This window comes from Megalobrama amblycephala, linkage group LG7, assembly GCF_018812025.1.
Source record: "Megalobrama amblycephala isolate DHTTF-2021 linkage group LG7, ASM1881202v1, whole genome shotgun sequence".
Lineage (NCBI taxonomy): Eukaryota > Metazoa > Chordata > Actinopteri > Cypriniformes > Xenocyprididae > Megalobrama > Megalobrama amblycephala.
Window position 1 is genome coordinate 55,879,156 of NC_063050.1, and position 15,649 is coordinate 55,894,804.

The window sequence follows — 15,649 nt, forward strand, 5'->3', positions numbered from 1 at the left end:
CATGGAGGTTTATTATTTAAGGCTGTAAAACAGGAACACTCATATCCAGCGCTCAAAGGCAAAGTGGAAACTGGAACAAATTGAGACCAATTATTCCTTTTACATTGACTTTGTCATGGTGAGACCTGGAAAGCAGCATGCTGTTGGACATTTTTGTTGCAACTAAAAGTCGAAAACATTAACATAAATTGAAACTCATAACAACTTCTTTGCCGAACACTTTCTGTCACTGATGCTCAAACGCAAACAGATCAATGTTTTGAGAGCAAATCAGCCTATGAATACAAGTATTTTAACATCAAAAAAGAGCGCAATCTTCTGTAATGTTCAGGGGATCTTGGAGGAAATCTTTCATAGATAGCACATGTAGCTGCGCTCCAAAACAGCATGTGATCCCAGGACTTCAGTAACATGATAAAGCCCTGATTTATCCTCCAAAAGAGAGAATATGCACCTATAAAGCCTCTCGGTAATGAACTCCACATCACAGATCTAATGTTAGACTTCAGACGGACGGCTTTCCGCTTCCATTGATGAGAAGGTCACGTTTCTAATTCATTTCAACAAGCCTGTGTTTACCAAGGAAGCCGGTGGGAATCACTCTGTGATTAGTGGCAGGCCGCTCGGTTTGCTTATGACCAGATCAAGATTTAATAAACTTTTAAAAGTTTAGTCTTCCGCGCTGCACACCACAGGAGGCACTTTTATTTTCACTGCAAATAAGAAATAAAACAATACATATAATGCTTAAAACAAATCAGGGTTATTATAGTTAACTAAAACCAAGAAAAAATGTTTACTGAAATAAAATAAAATATATAACCCCTACCAAAAACTCATTTATGATTTATTGTTACATTAAATATTTTTACTGAAAGACAAGAATAAGAAACCAATTTTTTTTTTAATCAGAAGAGTTCTAGAATAAATATGACTCCAGAGGACAGCGATTCTTCAGCGCTCAGTGTTGTTGTGGTTTGTGGTCCTGTTCTCACCCAGGTCCAGTGGAGCCCTCAGGGAGAACATGTGTGAGCCAAATGTGCCTCCAGTGAATGAGGAGCAGGATGCCGAAGCAGCACGTGGCTGCCGCCACACTGCGTCTCAGAGACGTCTCGTAAATGAGACCTGAGGAGACAAAACAGAGACTGTGGACTAGTATTCATCAGACAGAATGATTTCAGTCGCATTAGACCTGAATTATACCATTATAGTTTCACATGTGTCTCCTCAAGAGCCTCACATCTCAAAAATGTCTCAAATTGTGCTTTGTACAATTAAAGCAAAAAATTCAAACATTTCTCTAAAATATGGTTCTTTAGACATAGTAACAGTACTATTTAGAACCATATCACTATAAATTCTGGTGTACCTCAAGGTTTGGTTCTGGGTCCTCTTCTTTTCACTATTCGATGGCTAGGCAACAATTAGTTGTATTCCAGAAGCACAAATCTTCAACTAAATCTCTATAAATTCTGGTGTATCTCAAGGTTCTGTTCTGGGCCCTCTTTTTTTCACTATTCGATGGCTAGGCAACAATTAGTTGTATTCCAGAAGCACAAATCTTCAACTAAATCTCTATAAATTCTGGTGTACCTCAAGGTTCGGTTCTGGGTCCTCTTCTTTTCACTATTCGATGGCTAGGCAACAATTAGTTGTATTCCAGAAGCACAAATCTTCAACTAAATCTCTATAAATTCTGGTGTATCTCAAGGTTCTGTTCTGGGCCCTCTTTTTTTCACTATTCGATGGCTAGGCAACAATTAGTTGTATTCCAGAAGCACAAATCTTCAACTAAATCTCTATAAATTCTGGTGTACCTCAAGGTTCGGTTCTGGGTCCTCTTCTTTTCACTATTTGATGGCTAGGCAACAATTAGTTGTATTCCAGAAGCACAAATCTTCAACTAAATCTCTTTAAATTCTGGTGTATCTCAAGGTTCTGTTCTGGGCCCTCTTCTTTTCACTATTCGATGGCTAGGCAACAATTAGTTGTATTCCAGAAGCACAAATCTTTCACTAAATTGCTATAAATTCTGGTGTACCTCAAGGTTTGGTTCTGGGTCCTCTTCTTTTCACTATTTGATGGCTAGGCAACAATTAGTTGTATTCCAGAAGCACAAATCTTTCACTAAATTGCTATAAATTCTGGTGTACCTCAAGGTTCGGTTCTGGGTCCTCTTCTTTTCACTATTTGATGGCTAGGCAACGATTAGTTGTATTCCAGAAGCACAAATCTTTCACTAAATTGCTATAAATTCTGGTGTACCTCAAGGTTCGGTTCTGGGTCCTCTTCTTTTCACTATTTGATGGCTAGGCAACAATTAGTTGTATTCCAGAAGCACAAATCTTTCACTAAATTGCTATAAATTCTGGTGTACCTCAAGGTTCGGTTCTGGGTCCTCTTCTTTTCACTATTTGATGGCTAGGCAACAATTAGTTGTATTCCAGAAGCACAAATCTTTCACTAAATTGCTATAAATTCTGGTGTACCTCAAGGTTCGGTTCTGGGTCCTCTTCTTTTCACTATTTGATGGCTAGGCAACAATTAGTTGTATTCCAGAAGCACAAATCTTCAACTAAATCTCTATAAATTCTGGTGTACCTCAAGGTTCGGTTCTGGGTCCTCTTCTTTTCACTATTTGATGGCTAGGCAACAATTAGTTGTATTCCAGAAGCACAAATCTTCAACTAAATCTCTATAAATTCTGGTGTATCTCAAGGTTCTGTTCTGGGCCTTCTTCTTTTCACTCTCTACCACTTGGACAAATAATCAGACACTACGGATTCAATTTCCACTGTTATGCTGATGACATAAAGATTTATTTTTGCACTCATCCCACCTCAGTGTTTCCTCCTTCTGTGTTAACAACTCAAGCTTTGGCTGAAAGCAAATCACCCTAAATTCAACTCAGATGAAATGGAGGTTGGTTCTAAATCTTCAGCGTCCAACTAATAGATTTGGATGGTAACTTGACAATGCCCTCTACAAAAGCTCTTCTCGATTTCACTCTTTCATTTAATGCTCACATTGGTAAAGACAGCTTTTTTTCCACCTATGTAATATCTCTCATATTCGATCCTCTCTTACACACACTGTCACATCTCACTTTGATTACTCTAACTCACTTCTTTCATCACTTTGAAAACCCCTGTATTTTTAAGAGTGTACAAAAAGTGATTTAATTTTTTTTTGATTGTCTAAATGTTATGTTGTTCAAAAGTTTAAGTCCCCTCAGATATTACAGAGCAACATCTGAGCAATAGCATTTTCCTCTGAATAATACTGAATCAGACCTGAAATTCAACACAAAATAAAGCTGGTCGAATTGAAGCGACGTCACATTCACAGTGACTCACATGCAAACTTTCCGATGAACGTCCTGCACCTTCTCACTCTTTTGTTCTGCTGTCATAGAGGGTATTGAATTTAAGGTCCACGCAAGTGCAAGCATGAGCTCACGAGAGTTTCCAAAATAAGACACTTGACGGCCATTACTCCTCTGGTTAGATTGGAAGGAGCTTCAAAGATAAATAATTATTCACGAAAAACTAATATTTCATGCTCATCTACTCGTGGTGCACTGGTGGGAGATCGGCTGCAGCGTGGACATTTAATACATAAACCTCATCACTTCATTTCTCTTGCTGTTTTCTCTGTTCTGGTCAATTGCACTTGCTGACAGACTTCAGTTACCAGCATAAAACGCAATGAGTGTTTATCTGGAAGGGTGGAGAGAAAATAAACGCATTACACTACAGATGGGTTTGTCTTCAGTGAATGATATATTGTGTTTTTGTGCTAACGCTTGACTGTATGATGACTGTCAGAATTGGCTGCCTGGAGATAAACAGATACTGGTCAGAAAATCAATTAATTCATGTTTTTTGTTAGATTATTATTAAGAATAAAATGACTAAGTGTTTTTAGAGGTTAGAAAGGTTGTGATGCTTGAATATACAGTACGTTCTTCCAATCAATTTATAGATGAAATTCCAAACAAATGCTTGGCAGCAAACTTTCAGGTTTTTCTGGCACCTTGGGAAAGAGCTGAATTTGAAATTAAAATAACCAAAAAGTGCCAAATATTGACTAAAAGATTGCTAAACTAATACAGATTTCCATCAAGATCAGTGGATCAAGAAAAACTCAGGATTCTATTTGTCCAGTTTATGACCAAGCTGACAAAATAATGTTTTAAAGGGTTAGTTCACCCTCATGTCGTTCCACACCCGTAAGACCTTACAGTGGCTCAATATTAATATTATAAAGCAACGAGAATATTTTTGGTGCACAAAAAAACAAAATAACGACTTATATAGTGATGGCCAATTTCAAAACACTGCTTCATGAAGCTTCGGAGCGTTATGAATCAGCGTGTCGAATTGTAAGGCTGAGTAATTAATGACATTATTTTAATTTTTGGGTGAACTAACCCTTTAAGAACATTTCGATGAAAATATTTCTTAATGGTCTCTGAACATCCAGGTTTTTTAAAAATGTTTTAAATAAGTTTTGTTTTGGTTATGCAAACTTTTAAGGAACATTCCTTTTTACCATTCTTCAAACATTATGGGAACGTTACTTTTGAATGTTCTCTGAACATTCTGAAACAATTTGTAACATTTAAAAAACGTTTCAGAAAAACATTCCTTGAATGATGTATAAATAATGTTTTTGTGCAAACGTTTTGAGAACGTTATTAAAGACCAGATAACTTTGAATGAACATTCTATTAACCTTACCAGTAAAACATTTGTTTATAACTCTGAGAGAACGTTCATTGACCTTCAAAAAACAATGCAAAACAAAAAACTTAGTCTGATCATTCTCAAATATTGCATGTTGAGGACTCGAGTAGTTCAAATGACCAACATCCATAATACTCGCTGCAGGTACATGTTCAGCTCCTAACACGCGAGCACCTGAAACGAGGCTGTAAAGACAGAAATAATGAGGAGGTTCATGACATTTTGAGATTCTGCTTTCCTGTTTAAACCGCTGCTGGTTCAGAGCCAACTGGGTCATTTCTGTCAGAGCTGCTGCACACGACTGTACGCCGCCATGTGTTTATGTTTATATGCGTGTTCAGGTTAGAGAGTTCAACGCTCAGGATCAGGAACTGTAAACCCCATTCATGTTCCCTACAGATTTTTAGCAAGAATCAGCCATGAGCTCTGAGGTTATACAGTGATCATATTTACTTCTGTAGAAGATACAAGACGATTTATATACAAACACTTGAGCATGCATGTGTGTGCACTGCATGACATTTCTCTCTTTATATATACAGAGTATCAGTGTGCGTCCCAGATGTGCAGAAGTGTGCACCATCTGGACAAGCAGGACCGCTGTGCGCAGCCAATCCAGGTAAACAAAAGGACCTCACATCCCACGCCGAGCTTCTGTTTTCACTCGATTCACAAACGTCTGCCTCCAGCCCGGTGGCGATTCCAGCCCCGCCGGGAGACGCACTTATGCTATCTGTGTTTTGGTTTGGTTTTAAGACTTTTGGCCTCTTTTACAGCTCGAGTTCCTCCCGCTGAGAACCAAAAAGCCGCGAATGACATCTTTGATGTTACATTTAATGTTTATATACAGATGTAACAGCGAGCATGAGACTCGTATGAATATGTGATTTCTCGTGGTGTGTAATGGGTCAGCTATCAGTATGTGAGTAAAGAGTGTGCAGAAGCTGCATAAACAGTGGAATATTTTCCCTTCAAATCAAATGAATGCTGGCACAGTTGTGTTTTTCAATTTTATCTTCTCCAGAGGAATATTTCATAAGCACGTCTGTGGGGTCAAATATTTCCCTAGTGCGATATTTGTGCCAAGATTCCCGATGGAAAATAAGATGGTATACGGACTGGCAAACTGAGAGTATCATAATAAAGCAATAAAACTGAGAGTCATCAGTAAACATGTGCTGAGGGTGTTGATGTTTTTCACTCTAAAAAATGAATAGTACTTTGTCAAATCTGATTAAAGTCATATACTGTATAAAAAGCTATTTATTTTAAATGCTGAAAATCACATGATATGCAGTTTAATACAGTTAATAAACACAAACTTCAGACAGATGTACCTCTAACCATATTCCAAAGAACATTAATTTGGTGAAATCGGCTATTTAGAAAGATGAAGGACAGAAACATATTATACATAAGTATGCATCATGTTCCATATTTGCAAGATGCTTTGGATAAAATCAAAGCAAAAAAAAACTGTTTCATATAGGGAGGTTAGCGACATGCTAGCAACATGCTAAATACTGTTAGCAAAATGCTAACAATGTTAAAACATGCTAGCAATGTGCTAAATCATGTTAGCAACAGGCTAAAAACATGTTAAATCATGCTAGCAATGTGCTAAATCATGCTAACAATGTGCTAAATCATGTTAGCAATGGGCTAAATCATGTTAGTAACATAAATCATGCTAGCAAAATGCTAAATAATGTTAGCAAAATGCTAGCAATGTTAAAACACGCTAACAAACGTGTGCTAAATCATGTTAGCAAAAGGCTAACAACATGTTAAATAATGCTATCAACGTGCTAAATCATGCTAACAGTGTGCTAAATCATGTTAGCAATGGGTTAAATCATGTTAGTAACATAATAAATCATGCTAGCAACATGTTAAATAATGTTAGCAAACATGCTAGCAATGTTAAAAAATGCTAGCAATGTGTTAAATCATGCTAGCAACATGTTAACAAAATGTTAAATAATGCTAGCAACGCAGACATCCCAAGTCTCCCGGAAGTTCCGGGAGTCTCCCGCATATTGATAGCGGCTCCCTGATGCCCGCAAATTAGTTAAAATCTCCCGGAATCTAGAGCGAGCGACCAAGAGCGCGCATAGAGACTGTGTTTCAAACCAGCGCGCGCACGCCAGAGAGGGAGAGGGAGCGAGAGAGAGACCTTGCGTGTGTGCGTGTGTGTGCGTGTGTGCGAAGCGCATGTATGACAGAGAGCATCCCGAATGGCCTTTTTTGGCAAATCAACCAATCAATTATCAGTGAGGTGAGTTGACAAGTTTCATTTCATGTGCATATTATTCAGGCAAGTTGCCAAGGCTACATGAAAACAACAAACTCCTTAGACCTGTTTAAAGTTGCAATGGAAAATAAATAAAAGCAGTTTACATAAATAGTATAAGCAATTTATATTAATAGTAAAAGTAATCTACATATTTAAACATAATTAACGAATAATTGCATATGCCTATAGCTTATAGCTCCTTCCTCTTTTTTTTGGGGGGGGTGATACCTCCCTGAAATTACTTTTTGCAGGTTGGGATGTCTGGCAACGTGCTAAATCATGATAGCACCATGCTAACAACATGTTAAATCATGCTAGCAAAATGCTAAAAAGTGCTAGCAATGTGCTATAACATTATGCTAAATAATGTTAGCAACATAATAAATCATGCTAGCAAAAGCTAAATAATGTTAGCAACATGTTATCATTGTGTTAAATCATGCTAGCAACGTCTTAATGCTCGCAATGTGTTAAATCATGTTAGCAAAATGTTAAATCATGCTAGCAGTGTGTTAAATAATGTTAGCAAAGTTCTAAAACATTCTAGCAACATATTAGCAAAATGTTAAATAATGTAAGCAACATTCTACCACAGGCTGAAACATTACTAATGTGTTAAATAATGCTAACAATGTGTTAAATAATACTATCAACATGTGAGCAAAATGCTAAATCATGTTACCAAAGTGTGCTAAATCATGCTAGCAAAATGCTAGCAATGTGTTAAACCATGCTAACAACATGTTAAATCATGCTAGCAATGTGCTAAATCATGTTAGCAACATGCTAACAATGTGTTAAATCATGCTATCAACATGTTAAATAATGCTAGCAAGATGCTAACAACATGCTTAATCATGTTAACAATATGCTAAATAATGTTAGCAAAGTGCTAAAACATTCTAGCAAACATGCTACCACTGGCTGAAACGTTACTAATGTATTAAATCATGTTAGCAACATGTTACCAATGTGCTTAATCATGCTAGCAATGTGCTAATCAAACTAGCAACATGTTAAATCATGCTAGCAATGTGTTAATCATGCTAAAAATGTGCTCAATCATGTTAGCAAAATGCTAGCAATGTGCGAATCAAGCTATCAATGTCCTAATTCATGCTAGCAACATGTTAAACCATGCTAGCAAAATGTAAATCATGCTAATAACTTACTAAATCATGTTATCAACATCTATCTATCTATCTATCTATCTATCTATCTATCTATCTAATATTTTTATATATGTTAGCTGGGACCAGTCACAAATATTGTTAAATATAAAGTAATATAGTCCAATAGCAATTATTTCCCACCACTAACCATGGGATTTTACATGAACATGAAGCACATCCCTTCAGATATCAACCGTCCAAACACTGTGAAGTTTGTCCAAATGAATAATGAGATGAAGGAGTTTTTGAGCAGACGTTGTTTTGACACAAACTCTCCATTCGGCTCATTCAGTTCCTGGCAGCGTGAGCGTTCAGCCGATCGCTAATCCTGATGTTGTGCACAAATGTGCCTTTTCCACAGATTCATTTCTCTGGAGCATCTGAGATTTACTTTAGCGCTCAGATTGAGTGATTTCGAGGAATTGGCTCCATCAGGCCGTGGCTGTGGCCTCCTACAAGCCTGCGGTGATGCTGATGTTAAGACTGACCATAAACACATCGTCACGGTGTTGGAAACCACTGCGCTCAGTTAACTCTAGTAGGGCTGGGAATCAAGAACCGGCTCTTCTTAAAAAAAGCTTAAAGTGCCCCTATTATGCTATTTTAAAGGTTCCTAATGTTGTTTTAGAGTCTCTTACAACAGATTCACATTCATTCAAGATCAAAAACACTTTAATTCTCTCATAATATCCACTGCAGCATCAGCTCTTTTCTCTCAGTGTCTGAAACGCTTCGTTCAAAGATTCGGTCTCTCTAAGCCCCGCCTTTCTGAGAGCTGCTCTGCTGTGATTGGTCAGAAACCAAACACTCATTATCATATCTGAATCACAGCTCTTGATTCACAGTGATACAAACAGTTGAGGGCGAGGCAAAGAGACGCTGTTCACTGACAGCCAATGGGATGGCTTCATGCAAATTAGGCACAAACCTACGCAGGTCTGAGCAGGAAGTGAGACTCGTTTCAGTTCAGAATCACTTCTTTTAGGAAACAAAAACTCCATTTACAGCTTTACTACTCACTGAAAAAGCATAACAGGGGCACAAAAGTCTGGATGACCATGTTTATCTAGTCTTGTTTTCAATTTGTTTGGTGCTCATTCATCTTTCAGCCCGTCTTATCCCGTCCTCAAGCGTCTGTTATTACGATAAGCATTCTTGCACCGCTATGGTCTCGCTCCAAATTAAGAGTCTCCGGGCCGATCGACAGCAGCTGAGAGAGATTTGTGGTTACATGCGAGACGAGCCATAAACCGGGTTTCTTGATGTTCCTGCTTCTCGGATGAGATTTACTGTTTCAAATTCAATCAGGGGCCCGGCGGCAAAACACAGTGTTACTGAAACCCGACTCGGGACATCTCGTTGGAGTGACGTCAGGAAACACGATGTGTCGGTACATTAACGGGGTGTTCGGGAAACCAAACCATAACAACTGGATTGCAAGACTTGGCAAAGCCGAGCCACTACGTCTACTGAAATAAACAGGAAAGCCTTGGATCACAAATCTATATTTGTGGACACACTGGATTCAGAAAGAGTCATGTTTAGTTAGAAAGGAGCCTGAAAGTAAACAGAAGAGCACAAGGAATAGTTCATTTACTCACTGTTCTTCAGACCTGAGTGACGGTCTTTCCTCTGCGGGACACAAATACAGATGTTCGGCAGAATGTCCGAGCTTCTGCTGGTGATTTATACTGTCAGAAAAGCTCTATTCAAATATTCTGAAATCGTATATTTGAAATGTGGATTCACAGTCAGTTATGCATGAGGATAAAGGGAAGAACTTATCCTAGACTATAGTTTGTTTTAATAATAATAATTATTATTATTAAATTATACAAATTAAACAAACCAATTAATAAATATGTCTATGGTAGTTATACAATTGCTCTATAAAATATAAAATATTTTATATTTAATAATAATAATAATAATAATAATTATAATTGCAATTATTAAACATATTTCTAGTTCATTAAATTATAAAAAAATAACCAATAGATTGTAAAAATATTAAAAATAATAATAATTATTATTCAATTATAAAAAATTAAACAAACCAATAAAGACATATTTCTATTGTAGTAATATATATATATATTTAATAATAATAAATTATTTCTAGTTTATTAAATTCTAAAAAATAATAAACCAATAAATAAATAATTTATTGTTTCTATATATTATTTTTCAATAATTATTAATTTATTATTAATAATATTTTAAATATATATATATATATATATATATATATATTCTTATTTTACAGAATAAGTAATATATATCTATTTTATTAAATTATAAAAATTAACCAACAGGCTGTAAAAATGTCGAGTATTAAAAAATAATAACAATTTTTAATGAAACAAGCCAATAGACATATATTTCTATTGTAGTATATATATATATATATATATATATATATATATATATATATATATATATGTATGTATGTATGTATGTATATATATATAAATAAATAATAATCAATAATAATCAAGTACTTAATAATACTATTAATAATAAAATATTAGTATTTTATTAAATTATAAAAACATTAATAAACCAATAGACTGTAAAACAAATTGGATATTTAATAATAATAACAATTTATTATTATTATTATTATTATTATATTTTATTAAATTATAAAACATTAACAAATCAATAAACATATATATTAAAATTATGTATTGTTTCTATACTATTTTTTTTTAATAATTATTAATTCATTATTATTAATATAATTAATATAAATTACTATTTTACAGAATAACAGTAAAATTACAATACTAATATTAATATTTCTTTGCTTTCAAGCGTTAAATCATTGTGCTTTTATTTTGGCAGAAAACCACAAAAAGACCTTAAAGCTTCTCTTTTGTTGAGAACAGATTTATAAACAATTCTCATTACAAATTTGGGAAGATGGTTGGCGTATGTTGCATTTTCAAATGCGTGTTATAATCGTTGACCAGATTAGTTTTGATCGGACCGACCATTAACTCATTTAGTCCCTCTGCAGCCGCTCTCAAACCTCACTTGCAGTCTTGATTTCAAATGGCATTTGATGTTAGTGACACTAGGCTTGTTGGAGATGCAGAGCGATCGGTGTATGACATCAAAATACCGCGAGAGCGATTCAAAAGCATAAGGAGTTGTATGCTCTCCAAAACGCTCTTGCTGTACTTTGATGTCATACACCGATTGGCCGGTGCATCTCCAACAAGCCTAAAACCTGCACAGCACATCTAAGGACGCCATTTTTGGATTGAACACAAGCCTGAAGGTGATTTGATGGCTTCGACTACTTTTAAGATGGTTTTATAGTGCTTTTGAGTTTGACAATAAAAATCTACACCCGCTTTCACTGGAAAAGAGCAGCTCAGATAATCTGTCTAACATCTCCTTTTTGTGTTTCACCAAAGATAGAAAATCATACGGGTTTAGAACAACATGATGGTGAATAAGTGACAGAATGTTAATTCCTGGGTGAACTATATCACTTTAAATCGAGTCTTGACAGTGGCACACTGTATACAGAGCTAATGGCTTCTTGCTTCGATTGTTTGTACACATTCTGACATGATATAAATAGATTTGAGCACAGGCGGTTCACGTCGACTGCACCGAGACTTCACATCGCAGTAATTCAGAGCACATGCACGCTGTAACTCAACTCCTTTCACATTCACAAAACATAATTAAGCATAATAAAACTCTGACCTAGTTTTGGGAGCACATGGGCTTTTGGAGAAGGCTTTTCCAGACAGGGCTTCTTTGAGGATTAAACTGGGCCACAGCAGCGAGACTCGCCGGACGCTCCCGTGAACCTGGCTGAGAGGGTCGACACCTCACCGATATCACAAACACACTGGCTTCACATCACAAATCCCCCCAAGAATCACATGGCAGCTGGTTTGTGCAACTGTCACGGTTTATTTTCATTCTGAACACACCGATGGGGCCCAAAAATGCCTGCATGTTGCGGCCCTGAAAAAGCTGGAAGTTCCCTTTGGCAAATGCCGGTAACTGATTAACTGCAGAAAACGTCTGAAGAGAGAAACAAAACAACAAAAATATCTAGCCACTAAAATATACACATGCATGCTCATTTTTCAGCAATATTAAGCCATTTTAGTGTCGAAAACTCTCTTTAAAAATGTGAAACAAACAAACAAACAGCCAATGGGGTTTGCAAAAATGACTTGGTAAGAAAATTTGAAAACAAACAAACAAACAAACAAACAAACAAACAAACAAACAAACAAACAAACAAACAAAGGGTATGCAAAAATTACTTAACAAGAAATTCTGAAAACAAACAAACAAACAAACAAACAGCCAAAGGGTATAGAAAAATGACTTGGTAAGACATTTTGAAAACAAACTAACAAACAATAGGGGTATGCAAAGATGACTTGATAAGAAATTTTGAAAACAAACAAAACAAACAAACAAATAGCCAATGGGGTATGCAAAAATGACTTGGTAAGAAATTTTGAAAACAAACAAATAGCCAATGGGGTATGCAAAGATGACTTAATAACAAATTCTCAAAACAAACAAACAAACAAACAGCCAAAGGGTAGGCAAAAATGACTTGGTAAGAAATTCTGAAAACAAACAAACAAACAAACAAACAAAACAAACAAACAAACAGCCAAAGGGTATGTAAAATGACTCTGTAAGAATTTTTGAAAACAAACAAACAAACAAACAAACAATAGGGGTATGCAAAGATGACTTGATAAGAAATTTTGAAAACAAACAAACAAACAGCCAATGGGTATGCAAAAATGACTTGATAAGAAATTCTGAAAACAAACAAACAAACAAACAAACAAACAAACAAACAAACAAACAGCCTAAGGGTAGGCAAAAATGACTTGGTAAGAAATTTTGAAAACAAACAAACAAACAAACAAACAAACAAACAAACAAACAAACAAACAAACAAACAGCCAATGGGGTATGCAAAAATACTTGGTAAGAAATTTTGAAAACAAACAAACAAACAAACAATGGGGTATGCAAAAATGACTTGATAAGGAATTTTGAAAACAAACAAACAAACAAACAAACAAACAAACAAACAAACAAACACACAGCTAAAGGGTATGTACTTGGTAAGAAGATTTTGAAAGCAAACAAACAAACAAACAAACAAACAAACAAACAAACAAACAAACAGACAGACAGACAAACAACCATTGGGGTTTACAGAAATTACTTAAGAAATTTTGAAAACAAACAAACAAACAAACAAACAAACAAAGGGTATGCAAAAATGACTTAACAAGAAATTCTGAAAACAAACAAACAAACAAACAAACAAACAAACAAACAAACAAACAGCCAAAGGGTATAGAAAAATGACTTGGTAAGAAATTTTGAAAACAAACAAACAAACAAACAAACAAACAATAGGGGTATGCAAAGATGACTTGATAAGAAATTCTGAAAACAAACAAACAAACAAACAAACAAACAAACAAACAAACAAACAAATAGCCAATGGGGGTATGCAAAAATGACTTGGTAAGAAATTTTGAAAACAAACAAATAGCCAATGGGATATGCAAAGATGACTTAATAAGAAATTCTCAAAACAAACAAACAAACAAACAAACAAACAAACAAACAAACAAACAAACAGCCTAAGGGTAGGCAAAAATGACTTGGTAAGAAATTCTGAAAACAAACAAACAAACAAACAAACAATAGGGGTATGCAAAGGTGACTTGATAAGAAATTCTGAAAACAAACAAACAAACAAACTAACAAACAAACAAATAGCCAATGGGGGTATGCAAAAATGACTTGGTAAGAAATTTTGAAAACAAACAAATAGCCAATGGGGTATGCAAAGATGACTTAATAAGAAATTCTCAAAACAAACAAACAAACAAACAAACAAACAAACAAACAAACAAACAAACAGCCTAAGAGTAGGCAAAAATGACTTGGTAAGAAATTCTGAAAACAAACAAACAAACAAAAACAAACAAACAATAGGGGTATGCAAAGATGACTTGATAAGAAATTCTGAAAACAAACAAACAAACAAACAAACAAACAAAAACAAACAAACAATAGGGGTATGCAAAGTTGATTTGGTAAGAAATTTTGAAAACAAACAAACAAATAGCCAATGGGGTATGCAAAGATGACTTAATAAGAAATTTTCAAAACAAACAAACAAACAAACAAACAAACAAAAAGCCTAAGGGTAGGCAAAAATGAGTTGGTAAGAAATTTTGAAAACAAACAAACAAATAGCCAATGGGGTATGCAAAGATGACTTAATAAGAAATTTTTAGGCAAAAAACTTGGTAAGAAATTTTGAAAACAAACAAACAAACAATGGGGTACAAACTTAATAAGAAACAAACAAACAAACAAACAAACAAACAAACAAACAGCCAAAGGGTAGGCAAAAATGACTTGGTAAGAAATTTTGAAAACAAACAAACAAACAAACAAACAAACAAACAAACAAACAAACAAACAGCCAATGGGGTATGAAAAAATACTTGGTAAGAAATTTTGAAAACAAACAAACAAACAAACAATGGGGTATGCAAAAATGACTTGATAAGGAATTTTGAAAACAAACAAACAAACAAACAAACACACAGCTAAAGGGTATGTACTTGGTAAGAAAATTTTGAAAGCAAACAAACAAACAAACAAACAAACAGACAGAGAGACAGACAGACAGACAAACAACCATTGGGGTTTACAAAAATTACTTAAGAAATTTTGAAAGCAAACAAACAAACAAACAAACAATGGGGGTATGCAAAATGGGGGTATTGTTTAAACAGCATATAAAAAAGTATTATGGCATTTGCTTTTATATTATTAGCAATAGGACGGCAAACTCTATACAATATCGGCTTTATATCGCCCATCGGCCACCATGCTCTCAAACATACTGGCATCAGCCATCAAAAACACAGTATCGGTCAACCACTAAATATCACCACAATATTTTGTAAAATACATTCTCTTGAAGGAAATGTGCAATTTCTGCATGTTGTGACCCTAAAAAGGTGGAAGTTCCCTTTGGCAAACAGCGGTGAATAACAGACGCCTGAAGAGAGTCGTGTCTTACACTTTGTTTTTCCACTCCTTCATCAAATAACAGGCCAGGGCAGCTTGACGTGGGACGCTGCTGAAAGTCTCACTTCCGAGAAGTGCCGGGCTGTGGTTTGGACATGTTCAGCTCCTCTGCCGTCCAGAGCAGGAATCACAGCGTACCTGTGGGATACGGCACAGGGCAGACAACACTGTCATTAAAACACGATTGAAACACTTCTGATAAATGACTGAGCAGTGTTTACTGATGTGATGGGATCGTAATGATGTTCCCTTAAAAAATCTGGTACCAATTATACTAATAAAAACAACATTGCTAACATTGCTAAAAA

At 35.4% G+C, this 15,649-nt stretch overlaps 1 long non-coding RNA gene across 1 annotated transcript; it reads right to left on the reverse strand.

Annotated features, from left to right (window-relative positions):
- Nucleotides 1–13,040, reverse strand: LOC125272973. Its single transcript, XR_007185978.1, has 3 exons — nt 11,940–13,040; nt 996–1,125; nt 1–713 (listed from the first exon to the last, which is right to left on the reverse strand). It is a non-coding gene; the product is annotated as an uncharacterized LOC125272973 (long non-coding RNA).
- Between the last annotated feature and the right edge of the window lie 2,609 nt (nt 13,041–15,649).